The sequence below is a fragment of the Triturus cristatus genome, chromosome 5_1 (genome assembly GCF_964204655.1).
Source record: "Triturus cristatus chromosome 5_1, aTriCri1.1, whole genome shotgun sequence".
Taxonomy (NCBI): Eukaryota; Metazoa; Chordata; class Amphibia; order Caudata; family Salamandridae; genus Triturus; species Triturus cristatus.
Window position 1 is genome coordinate 924,868,212 of NC_140587.1, and position 16,231 is coordinate 924,884,442.

Consider the following 16,231-nt stretch of genomic DNA (forward strand, 5'->3'; position numbering starts at 1 on the left):
ATAAATATAGTAAGCCTATTATCTGATTCTGTTAGAACATGAAGTTAAAAATGCCAAGAACATACTTTCTACCACTCTCCAAGCAAACACTTAACGCTGCTTTAATGTTGAAATAGATGCATTTTCTTCTGTATCTTGTTTAAATCTATATTTCCTTTGAGCAGAAGCTGATAGAATGAGTAGATGAATTAATTTAATATAGATTATGAACTGTTATTTATTGCTAAACCACATGGAAAATACATTAATGGTTCTAAGTTTTAACACTAAGATTGAAAATCTCATTTGTATTGATTTTTTTGTGATATTTGTTTCTTCATGTCGATAATATATAAATATACCTTATGGGTAAACAGCTGAAAATAAGCTTTCAAACTATCTGGGGTTCACTGACATTAGCAATTCTTCATATGCTTGTCCCCCAGCCCAGCACGAGCGGCGGCCTGTTAGCTCAGTTGGTTAGAGCGTGGTGCTAATAACGCCAAGGTCACAGGTTCGATCCCTGTACAGGCCAAGTTTCTGTGTTAAATAAAAGATGCTTTTTCTTCTGTCTCTTTGTTATCTGTATATCTCTTTGGAGCAAGAGCTGCTAGAATCATTAGTTGAATCAATTTGATATAGATGTGGAATTATATATTAATGTTAAAGTGCCTTGAACATCCATTAATGGTTGTAAGTTCTAACACTAAGTAACTAAATCTCTCATTTATTACAAGCATTTTCTTCTGTCTGATGTTTATCTCTATATTTCCTTTGAGCAGGAGCTGATAGAATGAGTAGATGAATTAATTTAATATAGATGATGAACTGTTATTTATTGCTAAACCACATAGAACATACATTAATGGTTCTAAGTTTTAACACTAAGAATGAAAATCTCATTTGTATTGATTTTTTTGTGATATTTGTTTCTTCATGTCGATAATATATAAATATACCTTATGGGTAAACAGCTGAAAATAAGCTTTCAAACTATCTGGGGTTCACTGACATTGGCAATTCTTCATATGCTTGTCCCCCAGCCCAGCACGAACGGCGGCCTGTTAGCTCAGTTGGTTAGAGCGTGGTGCTAATAACGCCAAGGTCACAGGTTCGATCCCTGTACAGGCCAAGTTTCTGTGTTAAAAAAAAGATGCTTTTTCTTGTGTCTCTTTGTTAACTGTATATCTCTTTGGAGCAAGAGCTGCTAGAATCATTAGTTGAATCAATTTGATATAGATGTGGAATTATATATTAATGTTAAAGTGCCTTGAACATCCATTAATGGTTGTAAGTTCTAACACTAAGTAACTAAATCTCTCATTTATTACAAGCATTTTCTTCTGTCTGATGTTTATCTCTATATTTCCTTTGAGCAGGAGCTGATAGAATGAGTAGATGAATTAATTTAATATAGATGATGAACTGTTATTTATTGCTAAACCACATAGAACATACATTAATGGTTCTAAGTTTTAACACTAAGAATGAAAATCTCATTTGTATTGATTTTTTTGTGATATTTGTTTCTTCATGTCGATAATATATAAATATACCTTATGGGTAAACAGCTGAAAATAAGCTTTCAAACTATCTGGGGTTCACTGACATTAGCAATTCTTCATATGCTTGTCCCCCAGCCCAGCACGAGCGGCGGCCTGTTAGCTCAGTTGGTTAGAGCGTGGTGCTAATAACGCCAAGGTCACAGGTTCGATCCCTGTACAGGCCAAGTTTCTGTGTTAAATAAAAGATGCTTTTTCTTCTGTCTCTTTGTTATCTGTATATCTCTTTGGAGCAAGAGCTGCTAGAATCATTAGTTGAATCAATTTGATATAGATGTGGAATTATATATTAATGTTAAAGTGCCTTGAACATCCATTAATGGTTGTAAGTTCTAACACTAAGTAACTAAATCTCTCATTTATTACAAGCATTTTCTTCTGTCTGATGTTTATCTCTATATTTCCTTTGAGCAGGAGCTGATAGAATGAGTAGATGAATTAATTTAATATAGATGATGAACTGTTATTTATTGCTAAACCACATAGAACATACATTAATGGTTCTAAGTTTTAACACTAAGAATGAAAATCTCATTTGTATTGATTTTTTTGTGATATTTGTTTCTTCATGTCGATAATATATAAATATACCTTATGGGTAAACAGCTGAAAATAAGCTTTCAAACTATCTGGGGTTCACTGACATTGGCAATTCTTCATATGCTTGTCCCCCAGCCCAGCACGAACGGCGGCCTGTTAGCTCAGTTGGTTAGAGCGTGGTGCTAATAACGCCAAGGTCACAGGTTCGATCCCTGTACAGGCCAAGTTTCTGTGTTAAAAAAAAGATGCTTTTTCTTGTGTCTCTTTGTTAACTGTATATCTCTTTGGAGCAAGAGCTGCTAGAATCATTAGTTGAATCAATTTGATATAGATGTGGAATTATATATTAATGTTAAAGTGCCTTGAACATCCATTAATGGTTGTAAGTTCTAACACTAAGTAACTAAATCTCTCATTTATTACAAGCATTTTCTTCTGTCTGATGTTTATCTCTATATTTCCTTTGAGCAGGAGCTGATAGAATGAGTAGATGAATTAATTTAATATAGATGATGAACTGTTATTTATTGCTAAACCACATAGAACATACATTAATGGTTCTAAGTTTTAACACTAAGAATGAAAATCTCATTTGTATTGATTTTTTTGTGATATTTGTTTCTTCATGTCGATAATATATAAATATACCTTATGGGTAAACAGCTGAAAATAAGCTTTCAAACTATCTGCGGTTCACTGACATTAGCAATTCTTCATATGCTTGTCCCCCAGCCCAGCACGAACAACGGCCTGTTAGCACAGTTGGTTAGAGCGTGGTGCTAATAACGCCAAGGTCACAGGTTCGATCCCTGTACAGGCCAAGTTTCTGTGTTAAATAAAAGATGCTTTTTCTTCTGTCTCTTTGTTATCTGTATATCTCTTTGGAGCAAGAGCTGCTAGAATCATTAGTTGAATCAATTTGATATAGATGTGGAATTATATATTAATGTTAAAGTGCCTTGAACATCCATTAATGGTTCAAAGTTCTAACACTAAGTAATTAATCTCCCATTTATTACAAGTAATTTAGGAAAGTCTAGTTTTGATTTTTTGATAATGCTTAAAGACACCATGAATGTAAACAGCTGAATATAAGATTTCCATCTATCTCGAGTTAACAATCAGTAGCACTTCATCATCTGTTATTTCTTCAGTAGTATGCTATAAATATAGTAAGCCTATTATCTGATTCTGTTAGAACATGAAGTTAAAAATGCCAAGAACATACTTTCTACCACTCTCCAAGCAAACACTTAACGCTGCTTTAATGTTGAAATAGATGCATTTTCTTCTGTATCTTGTTTAAATCTATATTTCCTTTGAGCAGAAGCTGATAGAATGAGTAGATGAATTAATTTAATATAGATTATGAACTGTTATTTATTGCTAAACCACATGGAAAATACATTAATGGTTCTAAGTTTTAACACTAAGATTGAAAATCTCATTTGTATTGATTTTTTTGTGATATTTGTTTCTTCATGTCGATAATATATAAATATACCTTATGGGTAAACAGCTGAAAATAAGCTTTCAAACTATCTGGGGTTCACTGACATTAGCAATTCTTCATATGCTTGTCCCCCAGCCCAGCACGAGCGGCGGCCTGTTAGCTCAGTTGGTTAGAGCGTGGTGCTAATAACGCCAAGGTCACAGGTTCGATCCCTGTACAGGCCAAGTTTCTGTGTTAAATAAAAGATGCTTTTTCTTCTGTCTCTTTGTTATCTGTATATCTCTTTGGAGCAAGAGCTGCTAGAATCATTAGTTGAATCAATTTGATATAGATGTGGAATTATATATTAATGTTAAAGTGCCTTGAACATCCATTAATGGTTGTAAGTTCTAACACTAAGTAACTAAATCTCTCATTTATTCCAAGCATTTTCTTCTGTCTGATGTTTATCTCTATATTTCCTTTGAGCAGGAGCTGATAGAATAAGTAGATGAATTAATTTAATATAGATGATGAACTGTTATTTATTGCTAAACCACATAGAACATACATTAATGGTTCTAAGTTTTAACACTAAGAATGAAAATCTCATTTGTATTGATTTTTTTGTGATATTTGTTTCTTCATGTCGATAATATATAAATATACCTTATGGGTAAACAGCTGAAAATAAGCTTTCAAACTATCTGGGGTTCACTGACATTAGCAGTTCTGCATATGCTTGTCCCCCAGCACAGCACGAACGGCGGCCTGTTAGCTCAGTTGGTTAGAGCGTGGTGCTAATAACGCCAAGGTCACAGGTTCGATCCCTGTACAGGCCAAGTCTCTGTGTTAAAAAAAAGATGCTTTTTCTTGTGTCTCTTTGTTAACTGTATATCTCTTTGGAGCAAGAGCTGCTAGTAGTTGAATCAATTTGATATAGATGTGGAATTATATATTAATGTTAAAGTGCCTTGAACATCCATTAATGGTTCAAAGTTCTAACACTAAGTAATTAATCTCCCATTTATTACAAGTAATTTAGGAAAGTCTAGTTTTGATTTTTTGATAATGCTTAAAGACACCATGAATGTAAACAGCTGAATATAAGATTTCCATCTATCTCGGGTTAACAATCAGTAGCACTTCATCATCTGTTATTTCTTCAGTAGTATGCTATAAATATAGTAAGCCTATTATCTGATTCTGTTAGAACATGAAGTTAAAAATGCCAAGAACATACTTTCTACCACTCTCCAAGCAAACACTTAACGCTGCTTTAATGTTGAAATAGATGCATTTTCTTCTGTATCTTGTTTAAATCTATATTTCCTTTGAGCAGAAGCTGATAGAATGAGAAGATGAATTAATTTAATATAGATTATGAACTGTTATTTATTGCTAAACCACATGGAAAATACATTAATGGTTCTAAGTTTTAACACTAAGATTGAAAATCTCATTTGTATTGATTTTTTTGTGATATTTGTTTCTTCATGTCGATAATATATAAATATACCTTATGGGTAAACAGCTGAAAATAAGCTTTCAAACTATCTGGGGTTCACTGACATTAGCAATTCTTCATATGCTTGTCCCCCAGCCCAGCACGAGCGGCGGCCTGTTAGCTCAGTTGGTTAGAGCGTGGTGCTAATAACGCCAAGGTCACAGGTTCGATCCCTGTACAGGCCAAGTTTCTGTGTTAAATAAAAGATGCTTTTTCTTCTGTCTCTTTGTTATCTGTATATCTCTTTGGAGCAAGAGCTGCTAGAATCATTAGTTGAATCAATTTGATATAGATGTGGAATTATATATTAATGTTAAAGTGCCTTGAACATCCATTAATGGTTGTAAGTTCTAACACTAAGTAACTAAATCTCTCATTTATTACAAGCATTTTCTTCTGTCTGATGTTTATCTCTATATTTCCTTTGAGCAGGAGCTGATAGAATGAGTAGATGAATTAATTTAATATAGATGATGAACTGTTATTTATTGCTAAACCACATAGAACATACATTAATGGTTCTAAGTTTTAACACTAAGAATGAAAATCTCATTTGTATTGATTTTTTTGTGATATTTGTTTCTTCATGTCGATAATATATAAATATACCTTATGGGTAAACAGCTGAAAATAAGCTTTCAATCTATCTGGGGTTCACTGACATTAGCAGTTCTGCATATGCTTGTCCCCCAGCACAGCACGAACGGCGGCCTGTTAGCTCAGTTGGTTAGAGCGTGGTGCTAATAACGCCAAGGTCACAGGTTCGATCCCTGTACAGGCCAAGTTTCTGTGTTAAAAAAAAGATGCTTTTTCTTGTGTCTCTTTGTTAACTGTATATCTCTTTGGAGCAAGAGCTGCTAGTAGTTGAATCAATTTGATATAGATGTGGAATTATATATTAATGTTAAAGTGCCTTGAACATCCATTAATGGTTGTAAGTTCTAACACTAAGTAACTAAATCTCTCATTTATTACAAGCATTTTCTTCTGTCTGATGTTTATCTCTATATTTCCTTTGAGCAGGAGCTGATAGAATGAGTAGATGAATTAATTTAATATAGATGATGAACTGTTATTTATTGCTAAACCACATGGAAAATACATTAATGGTTCTAAGTTTTAACACTAAGATTGAAAATCTCATTTGTATTGATTTTTTTGTGATATTTGTTTCTTCATGTCGATAATATATAAATATACCTTATGGGTAAAGAGCTGAAAATAAGCTTTCAAACTATCTGGGGTTCACTGACATTAGCAATTCTTCATATGCTTGTCCCCCAGCCCAGCACGAACGGCGGCCTGTTAGCTCAGTTGGTTAGAGCGTGGTGCTAATAACGCCAAGGTCACAGGTTCGATCCCTGTACAGGCCAAGTTTCTGTGTTCAATAAAAGATGCTTTTTCTTGTGTCTCTTTGTTATCTGTATATCTCTTTGGAGCAAGAGCTGCTAGAATGATTAGTTGAATCAATGTGATATAGATGTGGAATTATATATTAATGTTAAAGTGCCTTGAACATCCATTAATGGTTCAAAGTTCTAACACTAAGTAATTCATCTCCCATTTATTACAAGTAATTTAGGAAAGTCTAGTTTTGATTTTTTGATAATGCTTAAAGACACCATGAATGTAAACAGCTGAATATAAGATTTCCATCTATCTCTGGTTAACAATCAGTAGCACTTCATCATCTGTTATTTCTTCACTAGTATGCTATAAAAATAGTAAGCCTATTATCTGATTCTGTTAGAACATGAAGTTAAAAATGCCAAGAACATACTTTCTACCACTCTCCAAGCAAACACTTAACGCTGCTTTAATGTTGAAATAAATGCATTTTCTTCTGTATCTTGTTTAAATCTATATTTCCTTTGAGCAGAAGCTGATAGAATGAGTAGATGAATTAATTTAATATAGATTATGAACTGTTATTTATTGCTAAACCACATGGAAAATACATTAATGGTTCTAAGTTTTAACACTAAGATTGAAAATCTCATTTGTATTGATTTTTTTGTGATATTTGTTTCTTCATGTCGATAATATATAAATATACCTTATGGGTAAACAGCTGAAAATAAGCTTTCAAACTATCTGGGGTTCACTGACATTAGCAATTCTTCATATGCTTGTCCCCCAGCCCAGCACGAGCGGCGGCCTGTTAGCTCAGTTGGTTAGAGCGTGGTGCTAATAACGCCAAGGTCACAGGTTCGATCCCTGTACAGGCCAAGTTTCTGTGTTAAATAAAAGATGCTTTTTCTTCTGTCTCTTTGTTATCTGTATATCTCTTTGGAGCAAGAGCTGCTAGAATCATTAGTTGAATCAATTTGATATAGATGTGGAATTATATATTAATGTTAAACTGCCTTGAACATCCATTAATGGTTGTAAGTTCTAACACTAAGTAACTAAATCTCTCATTTATTACAAGCATTTTCTTCTGTCTGATGTTTATCTCTATATTTCCTTTGAGCAGGAGCTGATAGAATGAGTAGATGAATTAATTTAATATAGATGATGAACTGTTATTTATTGCTAAACCACATAGAACATACATTAATGGTTCTAAGTTTTAACACTAAGAATGAAAATCTCATTTGTATTGATTTTTTTGTGATATTTGTTTCTTCATGTCGATAATATATAAATATACCTTATGGGTAAACAGCTGAAAATAAGCTTTCAATCTATCTGGGGTTCACTGACATTAGCAGTTCTGCATATGCTTGTCCCCCAGCCCAGCACGAACGGCGGCCTGTTAGCTCAGTTGGTTAGAGCGTGGTGCTAATAACGCCAAGGTCACAGGTTCCATCCCTGTACAGGCCAAGTTTCTGTGTTAAAAAAAAGATGCTTTTTCTTGTGTCTCTTTGTTAACTGTATATCTCTTTGGAGCAAGAGCTGCTAGTAGTTGAATCAATTTGATATAGATGTGGAATTATATATTAATGTTAAACTGCCTTGAACATCCATTAATGGTTGTAAGTTCTAACACTAAGTAACTAAATCTCTCATTTATTACAAGCATTTTCTTCTGTCTGATGTTTATCTCTATATTTCCTTTGAGCAGGAGCTGATAGAATGAGTAGATGAATTAATTTAATATAGATGATGAACTGTTATTTATTGCTAAACCACATAGAACATACATTAATGGTTCTAAGTTTTAACACTAAGAATGAAAATCTCATTTGTATTGATTTTTTTGTGATATTTGTTTCTTCATGTCGATAATATATAAATATACCTTATGGGTAAACAGCTGAAAATAAGCTTTCAAACTATCTGGGGTTCACTGACATTAGCAATTCTTCATATGCTTGTCCCCCAGCCCAGCACAAACAGCGGCCTGTTAGCTCAGTTGGTTAGAGCGTGGTGCTAATAACGTCAAGGTCACAGGTTCGATCCCTGTACAGGCCATGTTTCTGTGTTAAAAAATAGATGCTTTTTCTTGTGTCTCTTTGTTAACTGTATATCTCTTTGGAGCAAGAGCTGCTAGAATCATTAGTTGAATCAATTTGATATAGATGTGGAATTATATATTAATGTTAAAGTGCCTTGAACATCCATTAATGGTTGTAAGTTCTAACACTAAGTAACTAAATCTCTCATTTATTACAAGCATTTTCTTCTGTCTGATGTTTAGCTCTATATTTCCTTTGAGCAGGAGCTGATAGAATGAGTAGATGAATTAATTTAATGTAGATGATGAACTGTTATTTATTGCTAAACCACATAGAACATACATTAATGGTTCTAAGTTTTAACACTAAGAATGAAAATCTCATTTGTATTGATTTTTTTGTGATATTTGTTTCTTCATGTCGATAATATATAAATATACCTTATGGGTAAACAGCTGAAAATAAGCTTTCAAACTATCTGCGGTTCACTGACATTAGCAATTCTTCATATGCTTGTCCCCCAGCCCAGCACGAACAACGGCCTGTTAGCACAGTTGGTTAGAGCGTGGTGCTAATAACGCCAAGGTCACAGGTTCGATCCCTGTACAGGCCAAGTTTCTGTGTTAAATAAAAGATGCTTTTTCTTCTGTCTCTTTGTTATCTGTATATCTCTTTGGAGCAAGAGCTGCTAGAATCATTAGTTGAATCAATTTGATATAGATGTGGAATTATATATTAATGTTAAAGTGCCTTGAACATCCATTAATGGTTGTAAGTTCTAACACTAAGTAACTAAATCTCTCATTTATTACAAGCATTTTCTTCTGTCTGATGTTTATCTCTATATTTCCTTTGAGCAGGAGCTGATAGAATGAGTAGATGAATTAATTTAATATAGATGATGAACTGTTATTTATTGCTAAACCACATAGAACATACATTAATGGTTCTAAGTTTTAACACTAAGAATGAAAATCTCATTTGTATTGATTTTTTTGTGATATTTGTTTCTTCATGTCGATAATATATAAATATACTTTATGGGTAAACAGCTGAAAATAAGCTTTCAAACTATCTGGGGTTCACTGACATTAGCAGTTCTGCATATGCTTGTCCCCCAGCACAGAACGAACGGCAGCCTGTTAGCTCAGTTGGTTAGAGCGTGGTGCTAATAACGCCAAGGTCACAGGTTCGATCCCTGTACAGGCCAAGTTTCTGTGTTAAAAAAAAGATGCTTTTTCTTGTGTCTCTTTGTTAACTGTATATCTCTTTGGAGCAAGAGCTGCTAGTAGTTGAATCAATTTGATATAGATGTGGAATTATATATTAATGTTAAAGTGCCTTGAACATCCATTAATGGTTGAAAGTTCTAACACTAAGTAACTAAATCTCTCATTTATTACAAGCATTTTCTTCTGTCTGATGTTTATCTCTATATTTCCTTTGAGCAGGAGCTGATAGAATGAGTAGATGAATTAATTTAATATAGATGATGAACTGTTATTTATTGCTAAACCACATGGAAAATACATTAATGGTTCTAAGTTTTAACACTAAGATTGAAAATCTCATTTGTATTGATTTTTTTGTGATATTTGTTTCTTCATGTCGATAATATATAAATATACCTTATGGGTAAACAGCTGAAAATAAGCTTTCAAACTATCTGGGGTTCACTGACATTAGCAATTCTTCATATGCTTGTCCCCCAGCCCAGCACGAACAACGGCCTGTTAGCACAGTTGGTTAGAGCGTGGTGCTAATAACGCCAAGGTCACAGGTTCGATCCCTGTACAGGCCAAGTTTCTGTGTTAAAAAAAAGATGCTTTTTCTTCTGTCTCTTTGTTATCTGTATATCTCTTTGGAGCAAGAGCTGCTAGAATCATTAGTTGAATCAATTTGATATAGATGTGGAATTATATATTAATGTTAAAGTGCCTTGAACATCCATTAATGGTTGTAAGTTCTAACACTAAGTAACTAAATCTCTCATTTATTACAAGCATTTTCTTCTGTCTGATGTTTATCTCTATATTTCCTTTGAGCAGGAGCTGATAGAATGAGTAGATGAATTAATTTAATATAGATGATGAACTGTTATTTATTGCTAAACCACATAGAACATACATTAATGGTTCTAAGTTTTAACACTAAGAATGAAAATCTCATTTGTATTGATTTTTTTGTGATATTTGTTTCTTCATGTCGATAATATATAAATATACCTTATGGGTAAACAGCTGAAAATAAGCTTTCAAACTATCTGCGGTTCACTGACATTAGCAATTCTTCATATGCTTGTCCCCCAGCCCAGCACGAACAACGGCCTGTTAGCACAGTTGGTTAGAGCGTGGTGCTAATAACGCCAAGGTCACAGGTTCGATCCCTGTACAGGCCAAGTTTCTGTGTTAAATAAAAGATGCTTTTTCTTCTGTCTCTTTGTTATCTGTATATCTCTTTGGAGCAAGAGCTGCTAGAATCATTAGTTGAATCAATTTGATATAGATGTGGAATTATATATTAATGTTAAAGTGCCTTGAACATCCATTAATGGTTCAAAGTTCTAACACTAAGTAATTAATCTCCCATTTATTACAAGTAATTTAGGAAAGTCTAGTTTTGATTTTTTGATAATGCTTAAAGACACCATGAATGTAAACAGCTGAATATAAGATTTCCATCTATCTCGAGTTAACAATCAGTAGCACTTCATCATCTGTTATTTCTTCAGTAGTATGCTATAAATATAGTAAGCCTATTATCTGATTCTGTTAGAACATGAAGTTAAAAATGCCAAGAACATACTTTCTACCACTCTCCAAGCAAACACTTAACGCTGCTTTAATGTTGAAATAGATGCATTTTCTTCTGTATCTTGTTTAAATCTATATTTCCTTTGAGCAGAAGCTGATAGAATGAGTAGATGAATTAATTTAATATAGATTATGAACTGTTATTTATTGCTAAACCACATGGAAAATACATTAATGGTTCTAAGTTTTAACACTAAGATTGAAAATCTCATTTGTATTGATTTTTTTGTGATATTTGTTTCTTCATGTCGATAATATATAAATATACCTTATGGGTAAACAGCTGAAAATAAGCTTTCAAACTATCTGGGGTTCACTGACATTAGCAATTCTTCATATGCTTGTCCCCCAGCCCAGCACGAGCGGCGGCCTGTTAGCTCAGTTGGTTAGAGCGTGGTGCTAATAACGCCAAGGTCACAGGTTCGATCCCTGTACAGGCCAAGTTTCTGTGTTAAATAAAAGATGCTTTTTCTTCTGTCTCTTTGTTATCTGTATATCTCTTTGGAGCAAGAGCTGCTAGAATCATTAGTTGAATCAATTTGATATAGATGTGGAATTATATATTAATGTTAAAGTGCCTTGAACATCCATTAATGGTTGTAAGTTCTAACACTAAGTAACTAAATCTCTCATTTATTCCAAGCATTTTCTTCTGTCTGATGTTTATCTCTATATTTCCTTTGAGCAGGAGCTGATAGAATAAGTAGATGAATTAATTTAATATAGATGATGAACTGTTATTTATTGCTAAACCACATAGAACATACATTAATGGTTCTAAGTTTTAACACTAAGAATGAAAATCTCATTTGTATTGATTTTTTTGTGATATTTGTTTCTTCATGTCGATAATATATAAATATACCTTATGGGTAAACAGCTGAAAATAAGCTTTCAAACTATCTGGGGTTCACTGACATTAGCAGTTCTGCATATGCTTGTCCCCCAGCACAGCATGAACGGCGGCCTGTTAGCTCAGTTGGTTAGAGCGTGGTGCTAATAACGCCAAGGTCACAGGTTCGATCCCTGTACAGGCCAAGTCTCTGTGTTAAAAAAAAGATGCTTTTTCTTGTGTCTCTTTGTTAACTGTATATCTCTTTGGAGCAAGAGCTGCTAGTAGTTGAATCAATTTGATATAGATGTGGAATTATATATTAATGTTAAAGTGCCTTGAACATCCATTAATGGTTCAAAGTTCTAACACTAAGTAATTAATCTCCCATTTATTACAAGTAATTTAGGAAAGTCTAGTTTTGATTTTTTGATAATGCTTAAAGACACCATGAATGTAAACAGCGGAATATAAGATTTCCATCTATCTCGGGTTAACAATCAGTAGCACTTCATCATCTGTTATTTCTTCAGTAGTATGCTATAAATATAGTAAGCCTATTATCTGATTCTGTTAGAACATGAAGTTAAAAATGCCAAGAACATACTTTCTACCACTCTCCAAGCAAACACTTAACGCTGCTTTAATGTTGAAATAGATGCATTTTCTTCTGTATCTTGTTTAAATCTATATTTCCTTTGAGCAGAAGCTGATAGAATGAGAAGATGAATTAATTTAATATAGATTATGAACTGTTATTTATTGCTAAACCACATGGAAAATACATTAATGGTTCTAAGTTTTAACACTAAGATTGAAAATCTCATTTGTATTGATTTTTTTGTGATATTTGTTTCTTCATGTCGATAATATATAAATATACCTTATGGGTAAACAGCTGAAAATAAGCTTTCAAACTATCTGGGGTTCACTGACATTAGCAATTCTTCATATGCTTGTCCCCCAGCCCAGCACGAGCGGCGGCCTGTTAGCTCAGTTGGTTAGAGCGTGGTGCTAATAACGCCAAGGTCACAGGTTCGATCCCTGTACAGGCCAAGTTTCTGTGTTAAATAAAAGATGCTTTTTCTTCTGTCTCTTTGTTATCTGTATATCTCTTTGGAGCAAGAGCTGCTAGAATCATTAGTTGAATCAATTTGATATAGATGTGGAATTATATATTAATGTTAAAGTGCCTTGAACATCCATTAATGGTTGTAAGTTCTAACACTAAGTAACTAAATCTCTCATTTATTACAAGCATTTTCTTCTGTCTGATGTTTATCTCTATATTTCCTTTGAGCAGGAGCTGATAGAATGAGTAGATGAATTAATTTAATATAGATGATGAACTGTTATTTATTGCTAAACCACATAGAACATACATTAATGGTTCTAAGTTTTAACACTAAGAATGAAAATCTCATTTGTATTGATTTTTTTGTGATATTTGTTTCTTCATGTCGATAATATATAAATATACCTTATGGGTAAACAGCTGAAAATAAGCTTTCAATCTATCTGGGGTTCACTGACATTAGCAGTTCTGCATATGCTTGTCCCCCAGCACAGCACGAACGGCGGCCTGTTAGCTCAGTTGGTTAGAGCGTGGTGCTAATAACGCCAAGGTCACAGGTTCGATCCCTGTACAGGCCAAGTTTCTGTGTTAAAAAAAAGATGCTTTTTCTTGTGTCTCTTTGTTAACTGTATATCTCTTTGGAGCAAGAGCTGCTAGTAGTTGAATCAATTTGATATAGATGTGGAATTATATATTAATGTTAAAGTGCCTTGAACATCCATTAATGGTTGTAAGTTCTAACACTAAGTAACTAAATCTCTCATTTATTACAAGCATTTTCTTCTGTCTGATGTTTATCTCTATATTTCCTTTGAGCAGGAGCTGATAGAATGAGTAGATGAATTAATTTAATATAGATGATGAACTGTTATTTATTGCTAAACCACATGGAAAATACATTAATGGTTCTAAGTTTTAACACTAAGATTGAAAATCTCATTTGTATTGATTTTTTTGTGATATTTGTTTCTTCATGTCGATAATATATAAATATACCTTATGGGTAAAGAGCTGAAAATAAGCTTTCAAACTATCTGGGGTTCACTGACATTAGCAATTCTTCATATGCTTGTCCCCCAGCCCAGCACGAACGGCGGCCTGTTAGCTCAGTTGGTTAGAGCGTGGTGCTAATAACGCCAAGGTCACAGGTTCGATCCCTGTACAGGCCAAGTTTCTGTGTTCAATAAAAGATGCTTTTTCTTGTGTCTCTTTGTTATCTGTATATCTCTTTGGAGCAAGAGCTGCTAGAATGATTAGTTGAATCAATGTGATATAGATGTGGAATTATATATTAATGTTAAAGTGCCTTGAACATCCATTAATGGTTAAAAGTTCTAACACTAAGTAATTCATCTCCCATTTATTACAAGTAATTTAGGAAAGTCTAGTTTTGATTTTTTGATAATGCTTAAAGACACCATGAATGTAAACAGCTGAATATAAGATTTCCATCTATCTCTGGTTAACAATCAGTAGCACTTCATCATCTGTTATTTCTTCACTAGTATGCTATAAAAATAGTAAGCCTATTATCTGATTCTGTTAGAACATGAAGTTAAAAATGCCAAGAACATACTTTCTACCACTCTCCAAGCAAACACTTAACGCTGCTTTAATGTTGAAATAAATGCATTTTCTTCTGTATCTTGTTTAAATCTATATTTCCTTTGAGCAGAAGCTGATAGAATGAGTAGATGAATTAATTTAATATAGATTATGAACTGTTATTTATTGCTAAACCACATGGAAAATACATTAATGGTTCTAAGTTTTAACACTAAGATTGAAAATCTCATTTGTATTGATTTTTTTGTGATATTTGTTTCTTCATGTCGATAATATATAAATATACCTTATGGGTAAACAGCTGAAAATAAGCTTTCAAACTATCTGGGGTTCACTGACATTAGCAATTCTTCATATGCTTGTCCCCCAGCCCAGCACGAGCGGCGGCCTGTTAGCTCAGTTGGTTAGAGCGTGGTGCTAATAACGCCAAGGTCACAGGTTCGATCCCTGTACAGGCCAAGTTTCTGTGTTAAATAAAAGATGCTTTTTCTTCTGTCTCTTTGTTATCTGTATATCTCTTTGGAGCAAGAGCTGCTAGAATCATTAGTTGAATCAATTTGATATAGATGTGGAATTATATATTAATGTTAAACTGCCTTGAACATCCATTAATGGTTGTAAGTTCTAACACTAAGTAACTAAATCTCTCATTTATTACAAGCATTTTCTTCTGTCTGATGTTTATCTCTATATTTCCTTTGAGCAGGAGCTGATAGAATGAGTAGATGAATTAATTTAATATAGATGATGAACTGTTATTTATTGCTAAACCACATAGAACATACATTAATGGTTCTAAGTTTTAACACTAAGAATGAAAATCTCATTTGTATTGATTTTTTTGTGATATTTGTTTCTTCATGTCGATAATATATAAATATACCTTATGGGTAAACAGCTGAAAATAAGCTTTCAATCTATCTGGGGTTCACTGACATTAGCAGTTCTGCATATGCTTGTCCCCCAGCCCAGCACGAACGGCGGCCTGTTAGCTCAGTTGGTTAGAGCGTGGTGCTAATAACGCCAAGGTCACAGGTTCCATCCCTGTACAGGCCAAGTTTCTGTGTTAAAAAAAAGATGCTTTTTCTTGTGTCTCTTTGTTAACTGTATATCTCTTTGGAGCAAGAGCTGCTAGTAGTTGAATCAATTTGATATAGATGTGGAATTATATATTAATGTTAAACTGCCTTGAACATCCATTAATGGTTGTAAGTTCTAACACTAAGTAACTAAATCTCTCATTTATTACAAGCATTTTCTTCTGTCTGATGTTTATCTCTATATTTCCTTTGAGCAGGAGCTGATAGAATGAGTAGATGAATTAATTTAATATAGATGATGAACTGTTATTTATTGCTAAACCACATAGAACATACATTAATGGTTCTAAGTTTTAACACTAAGAATGAAAATCTCATTTGTATTGATTTTTTTGTGATATTTGTTTCTTCATGTCGATAATATATAAATATACCTTATGGGTAAACAGCTGAAAATAAGCTTTCAAACTATCTGGGGTTCACT

The 16,231-nt window shown here is 33.4% G+C and overlaps 16 non-coding genes across 16 annotated transcripts; all 16 read left to right on the top strand.

Moving 5' to 3' along the window:
- Positions 1 to 440: 440 nt before the first annotated feature.
- TRNAI-AAU (transfer RNA isoleucine (anticodon AAU)) lies at positions 441 to 514 on the top strand. Its single transcript has one exon. It is a non-coding gene; the product is annotated as a tRNA-Ile (tRNA).
- A 523-nt stretch (positions 515 to 1,037) lies between these two features.
- TRNAI-AAU (transfer RNA isoleucine (anticodon AAU)) lies at positions 1,038 to 1,111 on the top strand. The gene has a single exon. It is a non-coding gene; the product is annotated as a tRNA-Ile (tRNA).
- Positions 1,112 to 1,634: 523 nt separating this feature from the next.
- On the top strand, positions 1,635 to 1,708 carry TRNAI-AAU (transfer RNA isoleucine (anticodon AAU)). The gene has a single exon. It is a non-coding gene; the product is annotated as a tRNA-Ile (tRNA).
- Positions 1,709 to 2,231: 523 nt separating this feature from the next.
- TRNAI-AAU (transfer RNA isoleucine (anticodon AAU)) lies at positions 2,232 to 2,305 on the top strand. The gene has a single exon. It is a non-coding gene; the product is annotated as a tRNA-Ile (tRNA).
- A 1,379-nt stretch (positions 2,306 to 3,684) lies between these two features.
- On the top strand, positions 3,685 to 3,758 carry TRNAI-AAU (transfer RNA isoleucine (anticodon AAU)). Its single transcript has one exon. It is a non-coding gene; the product is annotated as a tRNA-Ile (tRNA).
- A 523-nt stretch (positions 3,759 to 4,281) lies between these two features.
- TRNAI-AAU (transfer RNA isoleucine (anticodon AAU)) lies at positions 4,282 to 4,355 on the top strand. The gene has a single exon. It is a non-coding gene; the product is annotated as a tRNA-Ile (tRNA).
- Positions 4,356 to 5,131: 776 nt separating this feature from the next.
- On the top strand, positions 5,132 to 5,205 carry TRNAI-AAU (transfer RNA isoleucine (anticodon AAU)). Its single transcript has one exon. It is a non-coding gene; the product is annotated as a tRNA-Ile (tRNA).
- A 523-nt stretch (positions 5,206 to 5,728) lies between these two features.
- On the top strand, positions 5,729 to 5,802 carry TRNAI-AAU (transfer RNA isoleucine (anticodon AAU)). Its single transcript has one exon. It is a non-coding gene; the product is annotated as a tRNA-Ile (tRNA).
- A 517-nt stretch (positions 5,803 to 6,319) lies between these two features.
- Positions 6,320 to 6,393, top strand: TRNAI-AAU (transfer RNA isoleucine (anticodon AAU)). Its single transcript has one exon. It is a non-coding gene; the product is annotated as a tRNA-Ile (tRNA).
- Positions 6,394 to 7,175: 782 nt separating this feature from the next.
- Positions 7,176 to 7,249, top strand: TRNAI-AAU (transfer RNA isoleucine (anticodon AAU)). Its single transcript has one exon. It is a non-coding gene; the product is annotated as a tRNA-Ile (tRNA).
- A 4,352-nt stretch (positions 7,250 to 11,601) lies between these two features.
- On the top strand, positions 11,602 to 11,675 carry TRNAI-AAU (transfer RNA isoleucine (anticodon AAU)). Its single transcript has one exon. It is a non-coding gene; the product is annotated as a tRNA-Ile (tRNA).
- A 523-nt stretch (positions 11,676 to 12,198) lies between these two features.
- On the top strand, positions 12,199 to 12,272 carry TRNAI-AAU (transfer RNA isoleucine (anticodon AAU)). Its single transcript has one exon. It is a non-coding gene; the product is annotated as a tRNA-Ile (tRNA).
- A 776-nt stretch (positions 12,273 to 13,048) lies between these two features.
- TRNAI-AAU (transfer RNA isoleucine (anticodon AAU)) lies at positions 13,049 to 13,122 on the top strand. The gene has a single exon. It is a non-coding gene; the product is annotated as a tRNA-Ile (tRNA).
- A 523-nt stretch (positions 13,123 to 13,645) lies between these two features.
- On the top strand, positions 13,646 to 13,719 carry TRNAI-AAU (transfer RNA isoleucine (anticodon AAU)). Its single transcript has one exon. It is a non-coding gene; the product is annotated as a tRNA-Ile (tRNA).
- Positions 13,720 to 14,236: 517 nt separating this feature from the next.
- TRNAI-AAU (transfer RNA isoleucine (anticodon AAU)) lies at positions 14,237 to 14,310 on the top strand. Its single transcript has one exon. It is a non-coding gene; the product is annotated as a tRNA-Ile (tRNA).
- A 782-nt stretch (positions 14,311 to 15,092) lies between these two features.
- Positions 15,093 to 15,166, top strand: TRNAI-AAU (transfer RNA isoleucine (anticodon AAU)). Its single transcript has one exon. It is a non-coding gene; the product is annotated as a tRNA-Ile (tRNA).
- Positions 15,167 to 16,231: the final 1,065 nt, after the last annotated feature.